The 26,241-nt window shown below is 33.3% G+C and overlaps 1 long non-coding RNA gene across 2 annotated transcripts; it reads right to left on the bottom strand.

The window, feature by feature from the left end:
- Positions 1–84: 84 nt before the first annotated feature.
- On the bottom strand, positions 85–26,175 carry LOC134277243 (uncharacterized). Of its 2 annotated transcripts, XR_009994218.1 has the most exons (6): positions 26,086–26,175; positions 25,187–25,254; positions 21,499–21,594; positions 19,897–19,994; positions 16,885–16,978; positions 85–172 (listed from the first exon to the last, which is right to left on the bottom strand). It is a non-coding gene; the product is annotated as an uncharacterized LOC134277243 (long non-coding RNA). The 2 variants fall into 2 exon arrangements; XR_009994217.1 differs by lacking the exon at positions 85–172 and having other exon boundaries at positions 16,718–16,978; positions 26,086–26,172.
- Positions 26,176–26,241: the final 66 nt, after the last annotated feature.

The raw sequence follows: 26,241 nt of genomic DNA, 5'->3' as shown, positions 1-26,241 counted from the left end.
TACACATGTACATGTACTTGTCTTTATTCAATATATGCAAATATGGAAAATATGCAAAAAAGATATGGAAATAACAAGTTACAAATACTTATACTAGTTCCTGTTGAGTATATTGCAAAAGCAGGTATTTTGAGGTCTAAAGAAAAATCATCTGCATAACCAGCTACTTGAACTGAAAAGTAGGCGAGTACCCGGTTACTAAAAATCATCTGATTTGACAACACTAATCGTAGGTCAACTCATACATTTAACTAGAAGTGCTCCCTTGTTATATTATATTTTACTTATTTTCTACAGACTTACTATACCCTGAAAAAAAGAATAGAGAACAGAGAAAATTTGTTTAAATGACCAGAACTACATGTACAGAGATTAATCCCTACCTCAAAAACAGACTGCCATGGGCAGTCAGTAATTTCCAACTCTTGCTAAACATACTAATTATCCAAAATTTACAAATTAATGCTTAATGCATATATAATATGTGACGCGCCAAGCAAAAACCTCCCTTATGTCTATTATGACATAACGTCAAAAGACGCGTCTAAAGTCAACAAGGTAAATGCGACGTAAAAACGTCTCCTTGAGAGAAACTCTCCGCAATAGAACCGGGGGATGTTGTTTTATTTATACACTAAGACACATTCTTGGGTGTAATTTGATGTAGTTTATTTATTAAAAATTTATTCTCCGTCAAGTGGCTGTGTGATATCTCCTTTTCACAATTAAGTGTGTATTTTTAAAAGATTTCCAGTGGTAGCTGAAAAATTCCCGTAAGTCCTTTTTTAAAATGAAGTTTGTTTGCCTTCTCCCTATTCGGGTTAAAAAATTACATTGGTAGGTAGGTCGAATTGTTTTTTGGTCGGAAATTTTCAGTGTTGAAAAAGATTGAAGGCATTAAAGTTGTTGATAGGATGAGAAAATCCCGGAATGAATAATTTGGAAGTTTTAAAAAGATTTTAGTCGGTTCGTTTTAAAAGGTCAAACAAACAAGTTTTTAAAGATAGTTTTTTTTTTTTTAGTTTAATGTCCAGCTGTTTCATCGGAATGCACATGCAATTTAACAGGAGCATTAAACTAAGGTATTTTTATTTAAATAGCGATGCAATGAAAATTGACCTGAATTACTTCTCTTTTAATTATGGAATGAATTTATCCCAATGTAAACGGTGTAAACTGGTTTGGGACAGTTAACGCTCCGTTTATATAAATAAAACGTGAACTGTTATATAAATATTTAAGTTTAGTTTTTTAAAAAAAGTATTCTCTATAGATACGACACTCAATATTTGATTTGGACACTTCTTCCGGAATTAGTTTTGGCTTTCGATTCAAAATGAATATTTTTAAGAAAGACCTTTAGAGCTTCTCAATTTATTTTATTGTTGAACACCTTCTCATGTTGTACAAAAAATGTAGAAAAAATTCTCCCCCCTTTCTTCTGTGTCGCGTGTCTGCTTTATTTCTTTGGATACTTCGTGCTAATTTCGTCTTGAATTTACGGATGCTCGAATACATTGTAAGTTACAGTCCCACTGTCTAAAATATTTCATGATTGAGAATTAAACAGATTGAACGTATGTTTATCGACCTTTTCATAATCTGTTTGATGATGTTATACACAATACACCGAAAATGGCAAACATGATACATCACTAAAATGTTATAATTAATTCAAATTGTTACAAATTCATACAATCTGTTTGAACAGTTTTAAAACATTCCAACCTATTATTATTTTGCGCATGGTTTATCTACATGTACTAACGAAGATTCTGGAGTTCTGGATTCCTAAAAACAACATAATTTCAGTCATGTATAAAATCGCTGAGCCTGAACCAGGCTGTTGCATGTACATGTAGTAACGTCTCCGGTGCTCATCACATTCAGCCCTTTTTAAAACATCAATGCAGTATGAGAGTATAAATTAAACGTTTTAGAGGTTAAAGACTTTCTTTTTAATGATTTTATTTTAACCTTTAGTATTAAGGATTATTTAACCTGAAGTAATCATTTCCCCGACAAAGACTTTAATACCAACATTTCACGTTTTAACATCTACCTTGGAAAAAATAATCTTGTTTCCCTCTGTTGAATCGCAATTAAATGAATATGTATATGCGTTTCTAATTATGAAAATTTGCTACCAATTACACGTTATTTATTAAATGTAAACATGTAACAAACTTTTACAATATTAATAATTTTTTCCTGCAAAAGTTGCATTGAACATGTACATGTATTGGCAGTTTAATGCAAAATTAGTACGGTACAAATCTGCCCAAAACATTGGCATCAGAAGCAAATTGAAAGTTGGGGGGGGGGGGGGGGGGGGTAGGTATAAGGAATTTTTAAACCTTCAAAAAGACCTGACAAGCAATAAAAAAAGGAAATGTGCATTGGTTAAACACGAAAATCCAATTGGGGGGGGGGGGGGGGGTTAGGTTCGAACTCCAAACTTTTTTTTCCAAACACACAACTTTCCCCATTTTAAGCCTATATTGCAACATGTCTATGGAAAGTGGGGGGGGGGGGGGGGGGGGGGCTAAGGCTACGCAGCAATGTCCAATGTCTATACTAAGTATATCTTTAAGAAAAAAAGGGGGGCTAATCCCCTCCTACTCCCCCCCCCCCCCCCGGTTCCGACGCTTATGCAAAATATATTAATCCGAGGTAATTAATATGCCTATATTTGTTCAATATATATGGAAGTTGGAGTATGTAAATACATGTATCTGAATATATTATACTTAAGTCAATGATCAAATCGCTCTATATTCTATGATAAAGGATTTGTCGAACATAAAAAATACATGTTGGTCGGCTTGAATATTGCGTGCTTGATCAACTAACCCATTCATATATGTACATCTTCCCGTGTATAAAAAAATGTATAAATTACAACAATTGAATATTTTTTAAAAAATAACAAAAGTTACAGCTTAAGATTGTACATGTGTGCCTTGTTCTTGTTTAATTAATTCAGGTAATCAATTAAGCGTGAATGTCCATAGCTGAGACATGATCGAAGAATATTACATGTAAAAATGTTTTATCCGTTCTCTTACTTTCTGTTTCTATTTTTAACATGCATGTTTTAACCAATACTAAAATGTAACCAGCATTTAAGATGATTTAAATAAATCATAATGTGTGCATGTACTTTCCCAGGAAGGTAACAGTGAAGCTTAGTATAAGCCTTATATTCTATTCCTAGAAATGAAGTTGTGGAGTGTACGTGTCACTTGTGGGATTCATATAAAATTTATATTCTGGTATTGTGGTTTGTTATTCGGCTTATATACAATGATCAGTTCAAAATAATTCACGATTAACTTCATATATATAAATTGCAGATTTGCCTTTTATTTAACAAGATTTAAAAATACATATATTTTATTGGGTGGGGACGGATGTTACATTCTGATTCACTGAAAATTATGCATGCAGACGCTTTTCTTCTTCGGGTGTCGTTATGAAATCAGTCATTCTTTCACAAGAAGAACTTGAAAGTTGTCAAACTTGTTTCCAATGCGTTTGTATAATTCAATAAATGCATGTTTAAATCAAATCAATGAAGATTAGGTGCATCAAATTTTAAAGTGTTCAATCATTATTTCTTGGTAATTTTTAACATATGATTCATTTTTCCTGGCCTTCCGTTTCCTATTTTATATTTATGTTTAAATTATTGAAAAGAAATATATTTAGAAGAAAAGGATCAAACTCTACTACAAGAGACAAATACAATTTATTCTTGGGTGCAGATTATCTTTTCAATAAGCCAAGAAGTCTTCGGTATTAAAACATTCGAAACTAAAACATGTAAATAGTTAACTTGTGTTAAAAGAAATGTTATTTTTCCTTTGGATACAAAAAAAAAAAAATGTCGCACTCTTTAAAAAATTTCAGGTACTATGACAATACTTTCTATCTATTCGTACATTGTATAGACTTTTAATGACCCGGGGCGGGGGGGGGGGGGGGGGGGGGAAGTAAGAACTGTCTCAAACTTCTTTTTTAAAGACAAATACTTTGATAGTGTAACAGAGAAAACTAGTGCTAATTGTAACGGGGACCGTTACAGATGTTCCCCAAACGCTCCCCAACTCCCTTTTGGTGCCATATTCCCTGTAAGCTTCATTAAATAAGACAAACTCGATGCATTTGAGACTTTAATAACGTTTACCCAGAAGTGTACAAAGTTCATTCAAATTTTGCGTGCATATGTGAATGCATGTGCGTAATGACCTTATCATCTATATATTTTTATATACTAAATATTAAAGCATTTAATCCAAAAGTAATAAAAAGATACCCTCATTCAAGTGTTCTTTTTTTTATTTTGTTCATTTCACGTGCACGCAAGTGCATACATGAGCATGGTGACCATATCTTCTTGTAGATGTCCGTTACATCTATCTATGTTCTAAATCCCACCCTGTTTGGTTGAAAACCAAGGGAGTTATAGCTGTTTAAAGTTTCAGCCAATCAGAATGCAGCGCACGTACATGCACGTGTATGCATGTGCATGGTGACCATACCTTCTTGTAGTAGTCCAGTATATCTATCTATGTTCCAAATCCCATCCTGTTTGGTTGAAAATCAAGGGAGTTATAGCTATTTAAAGTTTAAGCCAATCAGATTGCAGCGCACGTGCATGCTTTCATGATAATTGCTATATATCTTTTTGTAGGATATTCTAATGCATGGCTATTTTCAAAATTTCAAAGGATTTCGTCAAAAAATAAGAAAGATATTGAGACTTTAGTTTCAGCCAATCAGAGCAAAGCGCACGTGCATGCGCGTGAAATCTTGCTATTTTGACCATGTCATATTGTCTATGCTTCTAATATATCCTTATATTATAAGTTTCAAAGCATTTCATCAAAAATTTAAAAAGTTACGCCTATATCAATTAAATCGGTCATTTCACATGTTGCACGTGCACGCTCTTGCAAGCACGTGCGCGGAAAATGACCTTCGTTCCACAAATCTACATAACATGTCTACTGACCCTAAAAACATTTCACCTTAGTCGGATGTATAGTTTACGAGATCATTCCCGGACAAAAAAGTACCCAGGAAGAAGAAGAAGAAGAAAAATAATAATAATAACTAGATGCGTTCTTGTTGCTGGTGCAACAAGCAGGTCTTCCGACCGATTTTCTTTAGAATTCTATGCTGCGTCATCCCATAAAATTTCAGAATGTATTTTTTTCGTTAACGTTCATTTACAGCAGCCCCCGTGGGGATCTGGGTTAGAATAGGTCCTAAATACCTCCTTGCTTGTCGTAAAAGGTGACTAAATGGGGCGGTCCTTCAGACGAGACCCTATAAACTGAGGCCCCGTGTCACAACAGGTGTAGCAGGATAAAGATCCCTCCCTGCTCAAAGGCCGTAAGTGCTGAGCATAGGCCTAAATTTGCTGCCCTTCACCGGCAATGGTGACGTCTCCATATCAGTGAAATATTCCGGAGAGGGACGTTAAACAGTATACAATCAATCAATCTTTTACAGCAGCCTCTCGACATATCTCATGATTATTAACGGTATTCCTTAACATATATCAAAAAATAGCTTTTAAGAATCGGCAAAATCTTCCATACATATTTAAATTTTAGAGAAAAGTGTTTTGCAACTGAAAAAATACAGAAAGTAATAAAAAAATGTCAACGCCTACAGCGGGATTCGAACCCCCGACAGTGGGACAAAATTTGGTTTCGTCATATCTTTTCAATACATGCACGCATCAAGATATTGAACACATATTTAAAATTCCCAAAAGACATTCTATAAACCCTGTAAATCCTCAAGAAAAATATTGAAAAACAAAAAAGTTGAAAAATCGGATTTTTTTAATTCACTTCCGTTTGCGACCGGAAGTGCCGACGACGAAAAATAAAGGTCGTTGCCCATAACGGAGTTCGATGTTCTATCACCTCAGTGAGTTTCACTTTCATATCTTTAGCCGTTCTCGAGAAAACTGCTGGACAAAATGCCTTTTAAAAAAACCGAAAATCCCCAAAAATCGCGAACGGAAGTAAATTTTCAAAAAATGAAAAACACGTCTGGAGATATTCTCATGATGCATCTTCCCTGAGAAAATCTTTGAAATCTGTCCACTCATAGCTGAGATATCGGCTGTACTATGAAAATAGAATAATAATAATAATAATAATAATAAAAAACAGAAGGAAAACAATAAGGTCTTCCGAAGGAAGTCGGAAGACCTTAATAATAACTAGTGCTAATTGTAACGGGAACCGTTACAGATGTTCCCCAAACGCTCCCCAACTCCCTTTTGGTGCCATATTCCATGTAAGCCTTATTAAATAAGACAACATCTGTGCATTTTTGCCTTTAACAACGTTTTCCCAGAGGGATACCAATTATATTCAAATTTTAACATTGCAGGCGTGCGCATGTGAATGCACGTGCGCAATGATCATATCATCTTGTCTACAATTTTCTATATATTTAAATATACTATATATTAAACCATTTAGTCCAAAAGTATAAAAAATCACTCAGTCAAGTGTATTTTTAATTTCACTCGTTCCAAATGCACGCACGTGCGTGCACGTGCATGATGACCAAACCTTCTTGTAGGAGGCCCTTATATCTATCTATATTCTAAATCCCATCCTGTTTGGTTGAAAACCAAGGTAATTATAGCCATTTCAAGTTTCAGCCAATCAGATTGCAGCACACGTGCATGCGCGTGATTTCATGATTTTTTTCCTACATCATATTGTAGGATATCCCAATGCATGAATATGTTTTAAATTTCAAAGAATTTCGTCAAAAAACAAAGGAAATATAGCCATTTAAAGTTTCGGCCAATCAGGTTGCAGCTTACGTGCATGCGCGTGATTTGTTGAAATTTTTTGTATATCATATTGCAGGATATCCTAATGCAAGACTATGTTTTAAATTCCAAAGCATTTCGTCAAAAAACAAAGGAGATATAGCCATTGAAAGTTTCAGCCAATCAGATTGCAGCGCACGTGCATGCGTGTGTTTTCATGAAATTTTTTCCATACTATATTGAAGGATGTCTTAATTCATGACAACGTTAAAAATTTCAAACTATTTCGTCAAAAAACAAAAGAGAAATTGAAATTTTTGTTTCAGCCAATCAGAGCAAGGCGCACGTGCATGCGCGTGAGTTCGTGCTAATTTGACAGTGTCATATCATTAACATTATTAAGATATCCTTATGTAGTGAGTTTCAAAGCATTTCATCAAAAAATGTAAAAGTTAAGGCTATATTAAGTATATCAGTCATTTCACTTACTTCACGCGCACGCACGTGCATGCGAATGCGCGCAAAATAACCTTCGTGTTGCACACCTACACTACACACCTATTAACCCTAAAAAGGTTTTAGCTCAGTTGGGTGAACAGTTTCTGAGAACACTCGCGGACAAAAAAAGTACCGGAGAACAAAGAAGAAAAAAAAGAATAATAATAATAACTAGTGCTAATTGTAACGGGGACCGTTACAGATGTTCCCCAAACGCTCCCCAAGTCCCTTTTGGTGCCATATTCCCTGTAATCTCTATTAGATAAGAAATACTTTATAGAATTTAGACTTAATCAAGGTCTTCCCAGAAAAATACAAAATATATTTAAAAATAGGCATTGCACGCGTGTTCATGTGCGTAACGACCATATTATCTTGTCTACACTATCTCAAATTTTAATATACTTAGAATCAAAGCATTTAATCCAAAAGTATCAAAAAATACACTCATTCGAGTGTATTTATGATTTTACTCATTTCATGTGCACGCACGCGCAAGCACGTGCATAATGACTACACCTTCTTGTAGGAGTCCCTTATATTTATCTATGTTCTAAATCAAATCCTGTTTGGTTGAAAAACAAGGGAGTTATAGCCATTTGAAATTTCAGCCAATTGGATTACAGCACACATGCATGCGTGTGATTTCATAAATTTTTATCTTTATCGTATTGAAGGATATCTAAATGAATGACTATATTTTAAAATTCGAATCATTTCGTCAAAAAACAAAGGAGATATTGCCATATAAAGTTTCAGCCAATCAGATTGCAGCACACGTGCATGCGCGTGATTTCATGATTTTTTTCTATATCATATTTTAGGATATCCTAATGCATGACTATGTTTTAAATTTCAAAGCATTTCGTCAAAAAACAAAGGAGATATAGCCATTTAAAGTTTCAGCCAATCAGATTGCAGCACGCGTGCATGCGCATGCTTTCATGAATATTTTTATATATCATGCTGTAGACCTTCATAATGTAGGACTATGTTCAAAATTTCAAAAGATTATGACAAGAAACAAGAAAGATATTGAGGTTTTAGTTTCAGCCAATCAGAGCGAAGCGCACGTGCATGCGCGTGAGATCTTGCTATTTTGACCATGCCATCTTGTCTATACTACTAATGTGTCCTTACATTATGAGTTTCAAAAAAATTCATCAAGAAAAAGAAAAGTTACAGCAATATCCATTATATTGGTCATTTTTCGTGTTGCACGTGCCCGCTCTTGCAAGCACGTGCGCGCAAAATGACCTTCGTTCGGCAAATCTACATAACATGTCTACTGACCCTAAAAACATTTTACTTCAGTCGGATGTGTAGTTTACAAGATCACTCGTGGACAAAATTTTCCCAGGAAGAAGAAAAATAATAATAATAATAATAATAATAATAATAATAATAAGAAACAGAGTAAAAACAATATGTTCCCCAACTTCGTTTGGGGAACATAATAATAATAATAAGAAACCGAGTAAAAACAATATGTTCCCAAACTCCGTTTGGGGAACATAATAATAAGAAACAGAGTAAAAACAATATGTTCCCAAACTCCGTTTGGGGAACATAATTACGTGCCTCTGCTTAATTGGAATCGAACCCGAGGCCTCTGTGCTTTACCGAATAAGCTTAAGGGTTATCCCACTAGCCTAAGCTAGTAGGAAGCCGTACGTGTGTCGTTTTTACTACCACAATAGCATTTTTTTTATCCAAATGTTGCTAATTTTCTTTTACTATTGCAGTGATGTAGATTTCTGCCATTTTACTGCATTAGAAAGCCATAAATTGGAAGGTCTCCCAGAAGAAGAGAAGATTTTTTGATTTTGTCTTGAGTTTTTCCTAATTGACGATCATTTCGGTCCATCCACCCCCCACCCCCGTCATTCGTTTCTGAAAGATATACTTTAGAATGTTTATTTTCTATTATTACGATGAAAAAATCCTAAATTGTTGATACTTTTAAGGAAATCAAATCAAAAGTTTAATAATAATAAATATCATCAAATTATTATGAAGCTTTAAGTCATTTTACGATTTTACGTTAAAAAAATCCATGCAGTTACGCACGCGTACACTGTATGTCAAAGTAAATATTCCGTCTTTGTCATGCAATATTTTTTACATTTATGTACAGATATATATGTCATGTTATACATCAAACGAAAGAGAAAGAAAAACTCTACAAGAATCAATAAAAAAACTGAAAATGTCAAAATTCTTCGTTAAGGGAGGTTTTTGCTTATCACATATATTAACATTCTTAAATTCATGATTCGTACATGTAGATTGAGACAGATGATAAAATCATTTCTAATTTTATTATTCATGATAATTTGGCTGTTGACTTGTGTGCTTGAATTGAAAGAATCACTATCAGTCAGAGTAACTTTGGATTTTCACATACCATACATAGTTAAATTTACATAATATACATTATGCATAAGGGAGACCAAATATATTATTACTGCATTAAGGAGACCAACTACTATCCACTCGCAAATCAGCATTCAAAACTTCAGATATATTTCAGATATATTTCAATACCCTAGTTAATTACATGCTTACAATTACAAATTTATGAGGGACATTAAACAACAAAGAAACAAACAAAAATGCATGTCAGTCTTTAAATTTTTATAATACAAGTATATTGTATGCATAAGGGAGACCAAATGTATTATTACTGAATTTAAGAGACCAATCCACATGTAAATCAGTATTCAAAACTTGAGATTTAATACTCTAGTAAGTTATATGTTTTGTTAAATAAACTAAATATAAGAGGGACATTAAACAACAAACAAAAATACATGTTGATCTTTAAATTTGTATAGTACAGTAATTTACTTTGAATTGTTTGTATTAAGATGACCTTAATCAATTAATCTCAGCCAGAATTAAAACAAAAAAGCTAATCACACAATATAAAGGGGATATTAGTTTGTTCAAATGAAGGGTCATGCCCTCTTTCAAGGGGAGATAATCAAGAAAAGACAAAAATAGGGTGGGATCATTAAAATATCTTTTCACAGTCAGGGGCTCAACTTTAAAACAAGTTATTTTCAAAAATAACTCAAATGAGTTATATTTTGGTCTCAATGAATTTTTTCTCATTGCTATGACCTACAGACCATAAACTGTGCTACTACACCACTTGAACAGTATGGTTTGGTACGCTTTGTGCACGGAACGGTACCCTTTGTGAACGGAATGGTTTGTTTTGTGAACGGTACGGTACGCTTTGTGGATGGTACGGTACGCTTTGTGGACGGTACGTTTCGTTTCTTGCATGGAACGGTTCGTTTTGTGAACCTTTGGGAAACGGTATGCAAATGAAGTGGGCGGAGCCTGTTAGCTTTAATTCTTGACTGGTTGCCAAAAATTAATTCATTTTAAATGACTTTTGAAGTACTTAATGCACGTATATAATTATATTTCCACTATTAACAAATTAATATCGTGGTTTCAATTTAAACATAAATTTACACTACAGCGGTGATGTAAGAAAAATGAAAAAAAAAAAATGAAAGGAAAAACATCATCCCACCAATGTCTTTGGCATTATGTATAGATATGTATTGTAAAGCTTTAGGCCTTTCATTTTATCTTCAGAAGCTTTACAAAAATTTTGTAAAGCTTCTGAAGATAGAATGAAAGGCCTAAAGCTTTACTGAAGTTTTTCGTGTTTTTCTTTTATATTTTAAGTATTTAATTCCGACCACTGAGACTTTTTATTGGATTATCTATATGTATTAATATACCGTAAATATAGAGAAAATCTTTGGAAGAAAAAGTTGAACACTTATATACCATTTGGTATTAACAAAAGAGAACACTTCTGTCTTTGAATTGGATTGATAAACATTTGTGTGACATTGTGATACTTATTTTTACAGATATACTTTTATATATACTTTAAAATCATATTTTTAATATACCCCGTACTCTAGTATTTTATTCTGTATGATAAAAATTTTGATACACAAGTACAATTTTTGCTCCCACAATATCTTCAGATGTTTTTGGCGCAATCTTATTGCATGACGTTACCTCTCAATTTCTATGTTCAGTGTGACGTCATAATACTGTTGAGTTGCTATGCGTTTAAATAAACACGACTGATGAAGGCCGGTAACACGGTTGAAATATTTCGAAAAGTGTTTTAAAGTTTTTTATTGTATTAATATATATAGAACTCGTAAATATTTCCATACTTATTTTTTACCTATGCTGAACCTTCATTTTAAAAAGGAAAAAAAAATTAAATGAAATATTTTTTCACTTTAAAATGGCGGATCCGGGTTAGAATAGGTCCTCAGTACCCCCTTGCTTGTCATAAAATGCGACTAAATGGGGCGGTCCTTCAGATGACACCATATAAACCGAGGCCCCATGTCACAGCAGGTGTGGTACGATAAAGATCCCTCCCTGCTCAAAGGCCATAAGTGCCGAGCATAGGCTTAAATTTGCAGCCCTTTACCGGCAATGGTGACGTCTCCATATCAGTGAAATATTCTGGAGAGGGACATTAAACAGTATACAATCAATCAATCAATCACTTTAAAATAAAGTTGTAACATAATTAAAAGGAATTAATATAATACCGAGTATATACTTGTTCTATACGCACATATATAAATTATTTCTAATGATCTAAAGAAATAAATATGACTATTCCTGCTTCATTTTTATTCCTAGTAATTAGATATGTACATTGTTTTTTTATTTTCAAAAATTTGCTTCAGAGAAATATCAGTAAACAAAATATCGTTTAAACATTTGCTTCAGAAGAGAAATATCAGTAAACAAAATAGATACGAAAATCAGCAGAAGAAACACAAAATCAATACAATAACTTCCGAGCACTTTCTCGTAACAGAAAGCATTCTTTTCACAGACAAGTACTTATGTTTTCAATAATCCTTTCAGTGTATTAAGTAATTATTTTAATATGTTTTTCTTTATTTTATTAAGTTATTCTATTCCTGTAAAGTCTGTAAAAACGATGTGAATGAGAGAGAGAGAGAGAGAGAGAGAGAAAAGGGGGATAGAGAGATCCAACCCCTTAATACATTATCTGTAAAAAAAAAAATGATTTGTATTCATTCTCCTTCTTCATCTTATTTACATCGCCAAAGTCACAATTAATCAGTCTATGATGCTTTTTAATCAACCCATTTACAACTACTATGCAATGAATAATCCGTTCTCTGTACATGCATGCTGCACGCATGAAATCCTTGTGCATCACCTGTCAATCAAAATGGCATGACGCTAAGAGACCCTGAAAGTCTGTTTACGTAGGAAGAATTTCTCCTGTGATTTGAAATATTCTTATGGTCAGTTCATAGTTCACACCTATTTAAAAAAATATATTGGGTCACAGCCGGAGGGATGGGGGCGCCGTGTGTTTAACACACCTTTCAAATTATTTAGTTCTGACCACATCAAGTGTTTTTAATCACTCAACTGACATCCAGCAAACTCATCTTCCAGGTTTCACCACAACACTGATTACAAATTTACTTCCTAAATTATCCTTTTTCAGACAAAAATAAATAAGCATGTATCCCTAAATTATAATTTTCTTTTTTTACAAAAGCACAATTTAAAGTCACATAAATTCACATAAGTATCGCCTTCTAGAGGTGGGTGGGGGGGGGGGGGGGGGTAACAAACATAATATGGCTTGAAAGAGGATTGATATTTTTTTTTAATTTCATTTTATATAGTAAATTATCTTTTTACAGACACTAATAAGGATGTTTCCTGTAGATCATGATTTAATTTTTCATTTACAACAATGTACCATTTTGCAGACTTCTAAAGAACTATTAACCAGCTAATCCGTATTGCTTTCTAGAAAGGGGATGGGGGTACAGTGTAACAAACCTTATAATATCTTTATTTTTTCACAAACTGTTTTTTTTTCATTTTTCATAAGATGTATTTCAGAATGAAGTAATATATACTGCAGTTTGCACATTTTTTCTGCAAGAAATTCGGCTGGCGATTTTTGTATGCAGCATGAAAGTTGATCAGTTTTATTAGTAAGATTATCATCTCTGTCTGTTCAGTAGAATCTTCATGTTTACCGCATGTAATATTTTAATCCATATTTTACATGATATTACAGATTTTCAGTGTAAGTATAACTAGTGTTGTATAATCGGAAAAAATCTGAAACCGATTATCGGTTAATAATCAGAGTCTGATTTTAGTGATTAATCGAATTAATCGGTTTCCATATTTATTTTGAAACATATGTGAAATAAAGGATATATGACTCTATAAAATGTTTATTTTTATTTTTTTACTATATAATTATAAAGAAAATGAAAGACTTCAAATATGCCGACATCAATGTAACTAACAACTTATTAAGTAAACATGAAATTTGGCAATTATAATAACAACTAGTAACTAGTACTAACTACTTGTAACTAACAAAATACATAACAACCTGGTGAAAAAATGTGGCGTGTATAACGTTTTCCCAAACTTCTTACCAAGGACGACAGAGCGTAAAGTCGATGTAGTACCTATATTGGGTATTTCAGCAGAGTTTGCAAACGGCTCGACATGTCAGGGCTGTCGCAGTACCTTTTGGGAAAAATCCTCGACATTTTTGTCAAATTGGGAAAATTTTAAACATACTTTCATGTATTCACACCCCCCTCCAAGCAAAATATTTAATCATGAAAGCCATTTATCACTTTGAAAAGTATACTTGAAAAGCCAAAATTTACAGGACATAAGTCATAAGGTATGATAAAATCTATATTTAACAGATCAAACATTTACTTACTAGGCAGGCATTTTTTTTTTTAATTTTCATATAATACAGAGACTGAAAAATGTGGGTGGGGGTATTTCTTACTGTTTAATTGCATCTTAAATAAATCAAAAATTTAGATTATAAAGAATAATTCTATTGAAATTATTAAGTTACTATTTAAAATTTTCCTTTTAATGGTAATATAAAATTGCCTAGATCTACAATTTATTTCTTTTTTTTCTGGACATTTAACACATGCAAATGAAATAGATAGTATCCAAGATTTTATTTTGACTTATAATTCACTTAAAAATATATTTATTTATTTTATGAACTAACTCATAATGGTTATCCTTGTTAAATAATTAAATTAAACCCATATTACGTATGACCTATCTATAAATCGCTATTCCATGACAGAGGAAATTCAAGTTAGAAATAAACGATCATGACAGGGTTGTTGCAGATTCAAATCAACCATGCATTGCTGCTAAATGGATCAAATAAAGGATGCATGTGTGGAAAATTAGGTGATTTAAACAAGAAAACACGTTTTGGGGAATTTTTAAGTATGAAATTGGGAAAATCTAGCACTTTGTGCCATTGGGAATGGGTCCGATATTCGGTCCAAATTTGAGGGCAGTGACGGCCCTGCATGTCTAAGTTTTGTTTCGTCGGTGGACTTCGATTTAGTGCCGGGGTAGTGAAGTATTTCTCGCGGTCGTCCTCGTTGTCTGCGACAAAGGGCGCCGCCATCTTTGCCAATGTAGTGTATTCGACTATTCGTGTCAACAACAGTTTGTTCTTTGTAAACTCGTACATTTACAGGTTTTACCAATTAATCGATCTCAAATTTCAATCCGATTAATCGAAATCGGTTGGGTTTCAGCGATAGATTCGGCGATGTCGGCGATAATCGAAACACCACTAAGTATAACTGCACCAGTGATTCGCCTATAGTAAAAATCTTAATAGAATTAATGTGATAGTCTAATACGGTTCTTTTTTAAATTTTACTCTAGACAGTTTATATATGTTTTAAAATTCTTACAAAATAATTCATTAGTTAAATCATGCATCTGATATGTCTGATATGTACTAATATGAATGCATACTTACGACAAAAACGATCTTGTATCCGATTTAATAATTTAAATGAGCAAAATCAAAATCTAAAGTAGAGACAACCAGGGAATTAATTAACGAAAGCATGTTCTATCTTAGTTGTATTATAGTCTATTGAACCTATTTCTATATCAAATATAATTATAGGATTATGAAACATGAGTGTACATGTACACATTTAAAGAGAGATTTTCCCCGGGCACGAGCACGATTATATTGAATTTTGGGGCATCTTATAATATTAGTTTAAATATCTGTATAGTTAAATTACAAATATTTAAATACAACTAATATTTCAAAAGGAAATTGATTTAATTTGCTAATATAAAGAAAATGAAAGACTTCAAATACGCCGACATTGTTCAAGGTCCACTGTGCCCCGTACGTGTTTTGCGGGAAAACTCATGGCCTGTACTGTACCTTTGACCACAAACACAACCAGTTGATCTAATTTATAGCAAATAAGGAATCGTCTCACACTCTGTCTAGTTGTTTTGAAGTTGTAGTTTGCTTCGAGTAGTTTCCTTATTTTTAAAGTTGAGGGCCCAGACGCTTGATACTTGATAATGGTGTTTCGAACAGGCAGACACAATCTCCGTCCTCCTTTCACAGGCGCCGTAGCGAGAAATAAACCTGAATGACTTATTTGGTCATTACACGATTCAAAAATCATTGGGGGCATGGTTTGCATAATTAACCAAAGAACGGTATGGTTCGTTTCTTGCACGGAATGGTACGCTTTGTGAACGGTACGGTACGCTTTGTGGACAGCTAGGTACGCATTGTGAACGGAACAGTTCGCTTTGTGGACGGTACGGTATGCTTTGTGAACGGACCGGTTCACTTTGTGCACGGAATGGTATGCTTTGTTCACAGTACGGTTCGTTTCTGAGGTATAGTAGGACAGTTAAGGGTCTGTACTTTCTCCTTGCCTTAGTAAATCAAACACATTATTTTTCTAAAATAACTTCACACCCAGTACACCAAAGGATTTTGCTCGTGCACCAAGACAAAAACAAATGCTTGACTAAATTTAAACCTTGCTCAATGCAGGAAAAGTGTTCAAAGTCTTGGGAAAAGTGGGGAATTTTTTTATTTAATAATAAAAATTAGATATATTCACTTTGTGGATAAAACCACAAAATGAGGTGTAAATGCGGTTTATCTCCACCTCCTCACAAATTCTCCATTGTAGTCGGTGCACTCCATCTAGTATTACATAATGGAATCCCAAAATGCAATGCATATTGGCAGGAATCACAAAATTTCCAAGAAATCAATGTCCAAGTAGGATATACAAATAACTAATTTAAGTTTTTTTTTTTTTAATTTGTGTGTGTAAAATAACTTATTTAAATTATTTTTTTTATAACTTGTTTGAGTTATGCCCCTGACTACAAGTGGGCAAACACATGAACAGAAAGATGGATATGATGATTCCTATGCACATGTATACACCCATGCTTATAAACAAACAATATAGTGAATATACACTAGAACCACACTTAAATTCAATATGTGCAACCTCTGTGAAGAAATTGAAGCAAAACTAAAGGTGGACCACCAAACCGACTGACAGAAAGCAGCAAAGCAATATGCCCTCCCTTCTTTGAAAGGGATGCGAGCATAATTATATGTGTACTTCTAACTGAATTAAAAACAAAATTACCCTTTGTCAGAATATAGATTAGCAGGAAGGCTGTTTTTCCTCATTTTTCCATGTTAGATTCTGACTGTTCTTCAAAAGATTCTGGCATATACCCCTGAAAGAGTAAACAGTGAAGATAATAAAGAGCACCTAAATCGACATGATCAACTGCATATTTTTTTAAAAGATCAACTTAAAAGGGATAGAAAACAGAGAAAATTTGTTTAAATGACCAGGACTACATGTAGAGAGATTAATCCCTACCTCAAAAACAGGCTGCCATGGGCAGTCAGTAATTTCCAACTCTGATATGAGATGCTAAACATACTAATTGTCCAAAATTTACAATTTAATGTTTAATGCATATATATTGTAGATTGGCAAATATTCACGATGGTTTTAATTTCACTATGTTCGTGAATTCTATCATTTTTCCGCGAAATTAAACCCATCGTGAATGTTATCTTTAGTTGTTAAAAGCGTTTAAATGCTTATACGAAATTTGAATTAATATCTTAAAGTGTGAAATTAAAACCATCGGAATTGGTACTATTTGAGATATCATGAAATTTTAACATCGCGGAATTAAAACGATTTACAGTAATATGTAGACATTCTTAAATTTCATGATTTGTACATGTAGATTGAGACAGATGATAAATACATTTCTAATTCTATATTTTGTCTGTTGTATGCTTGAATTGAAAGAACATTGACAACAAGCATCATTCAGAGTAAATTTGGATTTTCACATATTATACATAATTAAATTTGCATAATATACATTATGCATAAGGGAGACCAAATATATTATTACTGCATTAAGGAGACCAACTACTATCCACATGCAAATCAACATTCAAAACTTCAGATATATTTCAATACCCTAGTTTATTACATGCTTTATTACAGTAACTAAATCTAAGAGGGACATTAAACAACAAAGAAACAAACAAAAATACATGCCAGTCTTTAAATTTATATGATACAAGTATATTGTATGCATAAGGGAGACCAAATGTATTATTACTGAATTTACGAGACCAACTTAAATTCACATGTAAATCAGTATTCAAAACTTGAGATTTTTATATTCATATGAAGCAGAATTTATGCAAAATCTTATGCGTGAAAAGAAGAAAACACTTGCTGTGGCCTTCAACTTGACCTTCAGATATATCGACAACATGTCAATTAACAATGGTAATTTCTATGTCGATACGATATATTCAGGAGAGCTTGAGATAAAAGAAACCACAGACTCTGACACATCTGTTTCTTACTTGGATATTTTACTTGAAAAAGACAATAATCACTGTTAATGATAACCTAACAACCTAGTTATATGATAAACATGACGACTTTAACTTTTGTATCATCAGCAATATACCTTCATCACCTGCATATGGAGTGTATATATCTCAGTTGATTCGATACGCAAAAGCATGCTCTACATACGAACAATTTCTAAAACGAGGTAAATTATTGACAAGCAAGTTCAAGTTGATGAAACAAGAATATCAGCAGTCTTGTTTAAAGTCATTATTTTGTAAGTTCTATAGTTGATACAATGACCTTGTCTGCAAATACAATTTATCATTGAGTCAAATGCTGACTGACATTTTTCATACCAATTGTTCGTCCATTATTTATAACCTGAATTGACGACAAATTTTCCGTTATTTCACTATCATGACAATGAGCAAACATCTGGTGTGACCAGTCAGCAGGGAATGCTCACTTCTCCATGGCACCTGATCCCATCTCTGATGTTTTGGAGGTCCGTGTTTGCTCTGCTCTTATTTTGTGTTGTTTATGGACTTCGATATTGAATACTGTTCGTTATCTCCATATCCTTCTTTTTATACTCTAGTAAGTTATATGTTTTGTTAAATAAACAAAAATAAGAGGGACATTAAACAACAAACAAAAACACAAACAAAAATACATGTTGATCTTTAAATTTATATAATATACTGTATGCATAAGGGAGACCAAATGTATTATAACTGCATTTAGGAGACCAACTACTTTCTACATGTAAATCAGTATTCAAAACTTGAGATTTTAATACACTAGTAAGTTATATGTTTTGTTAAATAAACTAAATATAAAAGGGAAATTACACAACAAACAAAAATACATGTTGATCTTTAAATTTATATAATATACTGTATGCATAAGGGAGACCAAATGTATTATAACTGCATTTAGGAGACCAACTACTTTCTACATGTAAATCAGTATTCAAAACTTGAGATTTTAATACACTAGTAAGTTATATGTTTTGTTAAATAAACTAAATATAAAAGGGAAATTACACAACAAACAAAAATACATGTTGATCTTTAAATTTATATAATATACTGTATGCATAAGGGAGACCAAATGTATTATAACTGCATTTAGGAGACTTTTCTAAATTTATATTGAATTTTATACACTAGTATGTATGCATTATATGTTTTGTTAAATAAACTAAATATAAAAGGGAAATTAAACAACAAATACATGTTTTCTTTAAATTTATATAATATACTGTATGCATAAGGGAGACCAAATTATTATAACTGCATTTAGAGACCAACTACTTTCTACATGTAAATCAGTATTTAAAACTTGAGATTTTATAATATAACCTAGTAATAAAGTTACATATTTTCCAAAATGTTTATCCCAATACAATAGTAATTTACTTTAAATTGTTTGTATTTAGATGACCTAAATCGATTTATCTCAGCCAGAATTAAAACAAGCTAATCTCACATGTGGGCAAACACATGAACAGAGAGATGGGCATGATGATTCCTATGCACATGTATACACCCATGCTTATAAACAAACAATATACATTAGTATCAAATTTGAATTCAATATGTGCAACCTCTGTGAAGAAATTGAAGCAAAACTAGTGGTGGGCCACCAAACCGACAGACAGACAGCAGCAAAACAATATGCCCTCCCTTCTTTGAAGGGGGTGCGAGCATAAATTAATTTTATGTGTACTTCTAATTGAATTAAAAACAAAATTACCCTTTGTCAAAATATAGATTTGTAAGCTGGAAGGCTGTTCTTCCTCATTTTTCCATGTTAGATTCAGACTGTTCTTCAAAAGATTCTGGCATACACCCCTGTAAGAGTAAACAGTGAAGATAATAAAGAGCTCCTAAATCAACTGCATATTTTTTTTTAAAAAATCAACTTAAAAGGGATAACAAATGCATTAAACTGCATAAAGAAAACCAACTGATATTCGTATATACGAGGGTTGTTAGAAAAGTTCGTGGACAAGTTCTACTGTGAGTGCGCTATTTAAATCAAACTGGTCAAACTTTCTAGATAAAAACTTTACCTATTTTGCAATAAATATACAAAGATTTGGTGTTTTCAGGTGATCCTTAAAAAATATACTGTACAGCTATTTTATTTTGAGAAAACATGCTTCACGGAGCATGCTTCTTTTTCCATGTTTACATTTTAAAGACCTTTTATTGATATTAAAAATTGCACAGCTGTAGCGCACAAAGATTTATGATATTTTACCTTTCCCTACAGAATTCATGAAACATCACTTGGTCAAATTTTGAATTAAATTGGAGCGTATATTACCGTTTTATAACAATTTATAAATACATGTATTAACGTATAAAAACAAAGCCAAAAATGGAACGTCATGGAGCACATATTTATAATTGATACTGTCTTACATTGAATTCAAGTAATTTTAATATAAATTCAATTTATTTTTCGCCAGTCTGGCATCTTTGCGTGAATAATGCAAACAAAAAAGCATTAACTATAAGATATCCTGCACGTCACATTCATACATAGCACAGCTTACGCAATGCATATTTTGTTTACTACAAAACTCCTCGGGCATTTAGGTTCGGCAGTGAAAAGAGGAAACCCATTCGAACTACATGTATAAGCCAAGATTTCAGGGCAATGATTTCATTGGCTAATCAAAAGGTGGCTCTGACATGACCCCGAATGGGATGTTGTTAGATGTTTGAGAAGCTGTAGAGGATTCGGAACATCAAATTTTAATTAGATTGCATGTAAATATGGATAAGAATTTCTTAAAGCATTCACATGATGCATAGGATATAAAACTATTCTTTTTTTGAGTCAGAAAGTAACAACATATTGAAAATAATGAACCTATTTCCATACAGTACATGTAATTTATTCAACATGTAAGATAAATGTACTAAATATTTTAAACAAGGTTTTCCTGTTTAATTTGAATTTGAAGTGTACTTTTTAAAGACAGTAAGACAAAAACAAATTAATATGAGTTGCAAAACAATTATTCTTATTTTTTTTTGTAAAATTCATGCATAATGATTTATATGTCTTTTTTGACAGACTTGTTTAAGAATCCAATTATAGTGCATATCACATTATAAAATGTTGTTTTTTGCTCAATACACAGCCCTAATAAAAATGATATACGAAAAAAAAAGTACAAGGAATGATTCTGACTGGGTTTAACATTCATTCGATTGATCATACAATTGCACTTTCATTTTCAAAATGTTGTTAGGTTACTGGTATGACTATGTTTCTTTTGCACTGATGTTACAATTTATTAAAAGAGTATACATTGTATTAGCAAAAGTAATTATCATTTACCTTTCTTGGAATAAAGACATGTTGACCCTTGAGATAAGATTTCCTCTCTGTCCATAAAAGTGTTACACTGGAGTCCAACAAATTCTAGCACAGACCCTGTAAAAAAAGACATTAGGTATTATGGATGTAAAAAAATGTTGTAATTAAAATCCATATATTTCAAACATGTCTGTAATGACCGACATGATGCAAATTCAAAGCAAAATAATTACATATATTATATAAGAAGATAATTTTTGTAATTTTCATTGGCTGAAAGGATGTCACGTGATATTCCTCCTTTTGTGACATCGACGCGAAAGTGCGTCGGCAGAAAATGATGTGGAACAACACAGCGTTTGGTGCACTGAAGTTACGTAGAATATAAGATGCGTGTTTTTAACAATTGTGATGTAATGACAGCGAAGTCTGTTTAGTTAGGACTGTGTCATTGCATTAACTTTGTGTGATTATATATTATTATACTTTCATGTTCAATACTAAAATCTGATTGGTTTAGACGCAGTTAACAATCCGTTCTATTACCCTCAGCCTTAGCAACACACGTGGCAACGGGTAACACAACGGTAATGCCACATGCGTGGAAATTATGCGCGTACGGTTCACCGTAGAATTCTCAAAACGTCAGTTGCGCGTTTGAAAGAACCGGAATAAACTTGACGTCAATAAAAGCTTGCGTCCAATGTAGCTTACTTGAAAACAACAAACGACAGACGAAACATGCTTGCGAGTGCAGAAATAACGAAACTTTAGATAGTAAAGGACTCGTAGAGTAGCAAATAAACAATAAAGAGGTCAGTAAATCTTTTTCGAATTAGCGGGCAGTTTGAAAGCTTTCTAAACGTGAACGAAAAAGGCTATCGACGATTTGTACTGCTGACATAGTAAATCAAGAGGACATTCAGTATAATAAAATAAATGGTGCCTGTTTTGGAGGGTAACAGTTGAAATTGACACCCCTCGCTGATGCGTCGGTTGACAATGGTTTTCCTTGGGGTGTCAATTTCAACTGTTACCCTCCAAAACAGGCACCATTTATATAATATATAACTATTATGGACTTCAGTGAATGCTCAAATTATGTCATTATAAGGACTCATGGCAATTGATATTGACCTCAGACAAAGGAAATGATAGTGACTTCACAAGCTCAGTCGCTATCACTTTCTGAGTCTTCGGTCAATATCAATTGCCATGAGTCCATATAACCATAAATTATATAAATTTGTGAAGTCCGGTAATCTGATTGGTCAATACGAAGTCATTATATTTCTTAAACAATCTCTGAAAGCCAATAATGACTTTCATGTGCTGCCTCGTTTTCACTTTCAATTTAAGACTAACCTCTGTGCGAAGAGAAAATTTGAACGACTGCACATTCATTCGATAGAATTTTTTGACGCTGTAACTTGGATCCACAATGCATCACTTCTTAAAGCTATGTTCTTGCAAGAATAGCAGCAAAAGTTCAACTAAAAGTAAACATGCCCTGATTTAATGGATAAACATTGAAGATAAATATAGTAAACAAAACGTTCTTCATTTACTTTCAGCACTGTTCAGGCTAATCCGAGATTCCTCTGACTCTAACCCCCGCTTTTATATTGTGACTTGTGCGGGGGAGAATCAGAGCGGACTCCATATTGAAAACTGGGAATCTGGCGAAACCACCTGGTATCGCTACTCTGCCTACCTTTTACAACTTTATTTCGCGGAGCTAACTCCCGAGACGCGAGAAATCTGTAAAACAATTATTCACCTACTTGTTAATCATCATAAATATTATGCCTTCGCCGTTTAAACGACCCTATCACCGAAAAATGAAGCATCACTTGAATTTGGTCGCCTCCTCGACATTCGACTTCTTTGCGCATGACGTCACACACAAATACACAAACAAACTATCACGTGAAAATATCATGTTTGGTGTTTTAAACCTCATATTAGGATAAATTTTTTAAAGTCGTTTTTGACAGTTGCTTTCCTTATCAATCAATAAATAAAACATCATTATGTTATTTTATATGTATTTTCACAACACTTTCATATTTTTCCGAAAGCCCCACACGTGGTTTGAGCATGTGTTACTTTCAAACTGACTGGAATTTTGTGTATTTGTGTGCTGACGTCATGCGCAAAGCAGTCGAATGGCGATGAGGTGACCTAGTTCAAGTGATGCTTCATTTGTCGGTGATAGGGCTGTTTAAACGGTGGAAGCATCCTTTCAATGACAATTAACAAGTAGGAAAATAATTATTTTACTGATTTCTCCCGTCTCGGGAGTTAGCTCCGCGAAATGAAGTTGTAAAAGGTAGGCAGAGCAGCGATACCAGGTTTTCGCCAGATTCAATATGGAGTTTATGACTCTCCCCCGCACAAGTCACAATATAAAAGCGGGGGTTAGAGTCAGAGGAATCTCGGATTATGTTCAGGCTTCTTTTTGGAAATGTATTACTCACATTTATAAGACGTAATGTGACATCAGAGTCTAGACGCACTAAATGTCACGTGCAGTTTGATGAGCCTGATCTAAATTATAACAAAATAAATATCTAAGCTCGCCATAACGGTTGTATCATCTAGGGGTGAAACGATACGCCTCCTTCACGGTTCGATACGTATCGAAAAATTTGGTCTCGGTTCGGTTATTTTCGATACGATACAATTTGATAGAAGGAAAGAGATTCAATGTTGTTTTATGCTACCTTTTACTTCATCTAGTAAAATAATTTATGTGCAAAATGGATAGAATGTATCAATTTAATTGATTTGACTGTATAAAATTATTTTATAAACTTCAAGTCCACACAAACTTACGTTTCTGAACTAATTATACAGAAAAGCATGTTTATACCATATGTCAAACCGGACTGAATGACGATCCCGACCGAAAAACGAACTGAACCGAAAGTAGAGATTTTGTACCGTGTATCGAACCGAGAAAAAATACCGCGGTGAACCGATACCGCGGTGAACCGTTTCACTCCTAGTATCATCAACATATTAAATTTAATTTTTCTACAATTATTAATTAATTATGCCGAACAAATTATCATTTTCCTTCACTAATTTTCAGGTGTTCCATTTGTTTACATTTGGTTTTTTTCGGTCAGACAAAATTTGATTAAGTCCTGTTTGTTGATTAATTACACAGGACCGAATGCCCTGTGTGGTAAAAAAAAAACATTTGCATAGAGACTAATAGACTGTATTGATGTATGAATCATGCAGACTTCAAGTAGGCATATTTTTCATGAAGCTTTAGCGCTTCATGATATATGTCTAGGACCACTGTATGTAAGTTGTGGGTGAGCAAATCTATAAACATTTAACTTAGCATCTACAGTAGCTACTGATAGTCCGAAATTTCTCTTCACCTAAATATAAAGAGATCGAAGAGATCGCTATAAATCTATATAACACTTTCAGTAAAGTTACACACAGTAAACTAACATAAAAACAAGATTACGTGAATCATGTTTAGAGGGTCAGTAGCTAAATGTAAACAGGGAACGTTACATGTAAACACGCGGGCTGGTGACACTGACAGTCATGTCACCGAAAATACATGTGCCATTTTAACCGACTTAGGCCTATGAAATTTAAAATGTAGGCCCCTAAATATCCATCTGCACACAGAGTTTTCCATAAAGATAATTTAAAAAGTGTAAATACAAAATAAACAAACCTCAATACTGTTTTGAGCCTCCTCGTTGTCGTTCTTCTCTGAAATATTCTGGTTCTCTGAGTCTGTCACTGAAAATGCAGAGAACCAGGCTAGTTTATTAACTCGTGCACATATTTGTTGACTTAATTTTAAAAGGAAAAATACGAAATAAACTTATTAAAATATAAACGAAATTAAATAATATAAAAAAATTAATATTTCAGTTAAAAGTGGGGTTAAAACAACCAAACATTTTTCAGTTTCATTTGTTTGGGGATACGGGGGTGGGTTAAATCTCAAACGATTGTTTTATTTCTGTCACCGAATATTGCTGAAAATAATGCAGGGAACTACAGGTTATAGACTGCGACAATGAATTGTTGATTAATAGAAATACAAAATAAATAATGTTATGAAAAAAATGAATTTCCAACACCTTGAAATATAAACTTTAAAGTTTACATGTACAGTGTAGGGGTAAGGTAATTGAAAAAAAGGGGGGGGGGGTAGTACGTACAACCAAAACACCCTATCAGATTCAGGTTGGGCGAGGCTACCAACAAAAAATTGGTGATAAGCAAATGAAAAAAGATCATAAGGCAAAAGAAAGAAATGATCATAAGACTAAGAGGTAAACGTTATTTCTGAGGGGACCCAAGCATATAGCTTGAATAGGTGCTTCAGCTTGCGAAACTACTTTTTTCTATATTCGGCTTTGTCTTTAAATTTTGTTTGTGGACTTGTATATACTACTTTATTTCGAATTTCCTTCAGGTTCAAATACGTACTTATAATCTTTCCTTCTTCAAAGTAAAATTACTACATCCCCCCTCTCTCTCCCCCCCCCCCCCCCAAAAAAAGTCAATGCTTGCCTTGTGTATTAAAAAAAAATATATTACTATATTATTTAAGTTACTTACCGCAATACAACTCTTTCTCAACAATTATGGTGTTGAAAGGTCATTTTCTGAAAACTGAAGAGGCATTCCGATGGTATTCGGAACAAATGACGGAAAGCACTTGCTAAGAACATAGACCTAAAACAAAGGGACCGCCGACTCCGATGACGTCACAAT

Source organism: Saccostrea cucullata, unplaced genomic scaffold (assembly GCF_032062105.1).
Source record: "Saccostrea cucullata isolate Sc308-1 unplaced genomic scaffold, CSIRO_AGI_Scuc_v1 ctg15753, whole genome shotgun sequence".
In the NCBI taxonomy this organism is placed as follows: Eukaryota; Metazoa; Mollusca; class Bivalvia; order Ostreida; family Ostreidae; genus Saccostrea; species Saccostrea cuccullata.
The sequence above is the reverse complement of the archived record's forward strand: the minus strand, read 5'-3'. Positions and strand labels throughout refer to the sequence as shown.